General features: G+C 39.0%; 1 non-coding gene across 1 annotated transcript; it reads left to right on the forward strand.

Moving 5' to 3' along the window:
- Positions 1–3591: 3591 nt before the first annotated feature.
- Trnat-ugu (transfer RNA threonine (anticodon UGU)) lies at positions 3592–3665 on the forward strand. The gene has a single exon. It is a non-coding gene; the product is annotated as a tRNA-Thr (tRNA).
- The last annotated feature ends 203 nt before the right edge of the window (positions 3666–3868 follow it).

The raw sequence follows: 3868 nt of genomic DNA on the forward strand, positions 1-3868 counted from the left end.
TTTGCCGGCTGAGTCGCAGAAGAAACCGGGTGTCTCGGAGAGAAGGAAATTCGCTCCAAGATCCGGCTCCACGTGGCCCTTGCCTTCCCCAGACTCTCCCGCGAACATACGGCTAAGAGCGTCGCCAATTCATTGTCTCTGCCCCTAATATGCGGAACCTGGAGATAAATCTTGTCATCTTAACTTCGGCATGACTTTTAGCGAACTTATTAATCAAAGTTTAAGGGCTGGCACTGGGCAAGTAACTGACGGAGGCTCATTTGTTTCAGTTCAGTTGTAATGCTCACCTGTTCTCCAGATAAGGTTGTGTAGTATATGTCTCAGAAAACTCTCTACCCTTGATGTGTGTTGTGTTAGAGATAATTGGCAGCGATCGACGCTAGCATACTGGGAACAGAGCACCACGGCGGCAGAGAGATGTTTAAGGCCATGTCCTCTCCTTTACATCTTCGGTTATGTTGTCACTTTCGCGTGATTCCATCGTTCCGGTGGAGAACTATAGCATCCAAAGTTCAATTGCATTGTCAAGTTGAGTATATTTCTATGTCACTCCCTGTCTCGTGGATCTCTCGTATTGATTTGAATCCTTGGTCTGCTCGCGTCTATCGCCAATTCACACGAAATATTGAAGCAACCTTATTTTAAGGGAATTGTCATATGGTCATGTTCTAGTTGTAATCATTCTAAGAATATTGTTGATTAATCAATTGAGTAAGTAAATTTGAAGGTCGGTTTGGTCAAAATTAAAGTACCTCCTTAATTGCTTTAATCATTTGTATATAGTTTTGTTATGGAAAGTTGGGTAGCCAAACGTTAAAAATTCTGTTTCTTAGGCTTAATCTGTTTCTCTGCTGATTGGAAGTAATGAGAGTTCTGCTGCGCATTCTATGCACATTTGTACTATTTAAGTAAAGCCTTACCTAAGTATATTTACCTAGTCATATCCAAATTTGAAGTTTAACGGGTCTTGTTCCACGTAAAGAAATTTATTTATTATTTGTCCATCTGATCTGGCCTTATAAGGCAATCTCTTGTATTTTTGTGATTGTGATTTTATAATGCTTTTGATTGTAATAAAATGTGTAGCAACTACAACGGATTACTATTGTGATTTTGGTGTGTCACTACCACAATCCCATTACATAGAGGATGAAATGTTTCATGAAATATTTAATTATGAAAGCATTTTTAAAGCTAAATATATTTAAACCTGAATTTGGCTTCTCGGTTAAAGTAAAAATAAAAAAAAAATTACATGTCTCACTGTTTTTGATACATTCAATTCATAAGGAGGGGGAATATAGGATGAAATGTTTTATGAAAATAATTCAGTGTGAAAGAATTTTTAAAGATAAATCTATGGAAATTCTATTATTGAAATATACGTGTTTCACTGTTTTTGGAACTACAACCTCCAAGGAGATGCGATAGGGGCACATGTATCCACTCACTCATCGCCTTCCAGCCCAACCTGCAAAGTATACAGACGTGAAATTTGATGAAGGTGTAAATATTACGCTGAAAGCACCATTTAAGAAGAGATTTTTCGAAATTCCACTCCTAAGGGGGTGAAATATGGGTTGAAAAGTTTTTTTTTAAAAAAAATATGTCCCTATGTCACTGTTGAAGCTACGACTACAAAACTACGAAAATTGACATTTGGTTTCTCAGCCAGAAACAAAAAAAAAGGTTTTTATCATTTTCCGAAATTCTTTCATTGGGGGGGGGGGGATAGAATAAATAGTGAAGGTTTTTTGAAAATAAATCATTATTAAAGAACTACTAAAGCATTGTTAAAGTTACATCTATGAAAATAGGTAATAGACTTCTCAGTTGGATGTAAAAAGAATGTGTTTCGTTGCTTTTGGAAATTTAACTCATTAATAGAGTGAAATAGGGGATGAAAAGTTTTATGAAATATTTCACTATGAAAGCATTTTTAGAATTAAATGGATGAAGATTTGAATTTGGCTCCTTGGTTCTAAATAGAAGAATACATGTTTAATTGTTTCTGAAAATCTAACTCCTAAAGGGTGTGAGATGTTTCTCAAAATGGTTCATTATGAAAGCATTACTAAATATATCTGACAATTCGTATTCGGCTCCTCTGTTAGAATTTTTAAAAACTATGTGTTTCAGTGGTTTTGGAACTTCGATAGTAAGGGGATGAAAATTTTAATGAAATATTTATTGCGTTATATTAAAATATGTTAAATCTGCATCTATGAAAACCGGTATTTCACTTCTCAGTTATATAAAAGAAATATGTGTTGCGGAATGAAAGATTCTATGGAGATATCACCACAAGAATACAAACGGCTTGATTAACGAAAACCTTCGACTCCAGCTGTCGGCATTGTTTTTTGGTCATTCAGTAAAAGACCATGCTTCAATGGCGTTAAGTTTAGAAAGTGTTGCAGTTTATAAAAGACATAAAAAACGATTAAAGAAAAAAATCTTTGAAGACCATAAACGGTCTACGCAAGTAAAGAAGCGGATGATAAGTTAGCTCTTTATGCAAATGAGTTGGTCACTTTAAGTTAAGAGACATGTCATGCACCAGGAACCAAATATTATAGTTGCTACGATTGGCTAACGGAAAAGTTTTGCAGAATCACGGGAAATCACTTCTGCAAGTGGCTGAGAATCTCGTAATGGATAAAAATTCTGTTCTGAGAATTCCAAGGTGGGAGATGCAAATTCCTCGATTAGGAATTGTTAATCCACATGTGAAACCTGAGTACATAATCCCTGTGACATTTTATCAACGGTGTTCCATAGGGACAGGTTCTCATCCAAAAAGTTCGAAAATTCAATTTCTTTGTAGTTGCATTTTTTTTTAAGGTGTACTTGTCCAGACTCTTGGAACGGAAAGGTTTTTTTTTTAATCCGTGCTTAAAAAAATTTCTACAGCCCATTGTTTGAAGCAGTGTCACGACTGCCATGAGCCGCGCGGGGTATCCGCCATGTCTCAAACGCCTTGTCACGGTTCGCGCGGCTCCCCCCGTTGGAGGTTCGAGTCCTCCCTTGGGCATCGTTGTGTGTGTTTGTTGTCCTTAGCATAAGTTAATGTAAGTAGTGTGTAAGCACAGGGACTGATGGTTCAAATGGCTCTGAACACTATGGGACTTAACAATTGAGGTCATCAGTCCTCTAGAACTTAGAACGACTTAAACCTAACTAACCTAAGGACATCACACACATCCATACTCGAGGCAGGATTTGAACCTGCGACCGTAGAGGTCGCACGGCTCCCGACTGAAGCGCCTAGAACCGCTCGGCCACATAGGCCGGTCTATCATGTATTCTAGAGAAGCTGCCCGGTCGTCAGTGGCGCCTGTTCTTTCGAGAACAGTTACTATCTTCATATATATGGTTAAACGTTACCCAGCCATTGACCTTCGTCTGTGCGAATGCGCACAGATTGCCCGAAATCTTACGGGAATCGTCACCTTAGTGTGGGCCAGTATTGAGTGGATGGGCAAACACCTATTACGTACATTACGTTTGTGGATTGTGGCCGGTTGGAAATGTGAGTCTCACGGGAAGCGTGTAAGGGATAAATACCTGCAGTCGCGGTATTCATCTGTGTCCTCGGTGGCTCAAATGGATAGAGCGTCTGCCATGTAAGCAGGAGATCCCGGGTTCGAGTCCCGGTCGGGGCACACATTTTCAGCTGTCCCCATCGAAGTATATCAACAACACCTGTCGGCAGCTGAGGGTTTCAATTAACTATCAATTGTGAAGGGGATTCGAAGAACCCTTTGCCAGGCACTTACATGTGATTTGCAGAGTATCCATATAGATGTAGATCAAAGCTCGTCCCGTGACGCACGTGCACAAAATGATTCATACTGCAAACATACTC

The sequence above is a fragment of the Schistocerca gregaria genome, unplaced genomic scaffold (genome assembly GCF_023897955.1).
Source record: "Schistocerca gregaria isolate iqSchGreg1 unplaced genomic scaffold, iqSchGreg1.2 ptg000428l, whole genome shotgun sequence".
Classification (NCBI taxonomy): Eukaryota; Metazoa; Arthropoda; class Insecta; order Orthoptera; family Acrididae; genus Schistocerca; species Schistocerca gregaria.